General features: G+C 56.4%; 1 pseudogene; it reads left to right on the top strand.

The window, feature by feature from the left end:
• The window catches only part of LOC107665354 (glycerophosphodiester phosphodiesterase domain-containing protein 5-like), a 43,160-nt pseudogene that overhangs the window by 42,439 nt on the left and 455 nt on the right, over positions 1-266 (top strand).

Below are 266 nucleotides of genomic sequence, written 5' to 3'. Positions count from 1 at the left end.
CCTGAACTAATTCCCCAGGGCAAAGGTGAAGTATGGGAATTAGTAGTCAGATTTCCCACCAGAAGGCCTTGTTGTTCAGTGCTGTGATGTTTGCGTGTGTCTGTGCTGTCTGAGGTCCACGGCGTCCGCTGGAACCCTCTGTTCTTTGACCCCGAGCTCCCCCTGCATGTCCCCCCTGTGCATGGCTTCCCCGTCTGACCCTCCTTCACTCTCATTACTCTCGGCAGAGCTGAGCGACGTCTGGTCCATCTCCAGCATCAGCGTCC

Source organism: Sinocyclocheilus anshuiensis, unplaced genomic scaffold (genome assembly GCF_001515605.1).
Source record: "Sinocyclocheilus anshuiensis isolate Anshui unplaced genomic scaffold, SAMN03320099.WGS_v1.1 scaffold1303, whole genome shotgun sequence".
NCBI lineage: Eukaryota > Metazoa > Chordata > Actinopteri > Cypriniformes > Cyprinidae > Sinocyclocheilus > Sinocyclocheilus anshuiensis.
The sequence above is the reverse complement of the archived record's forward strand: the minus strand, read 5'-3'. Positions and strand labels throughout refer to the sequence as shown.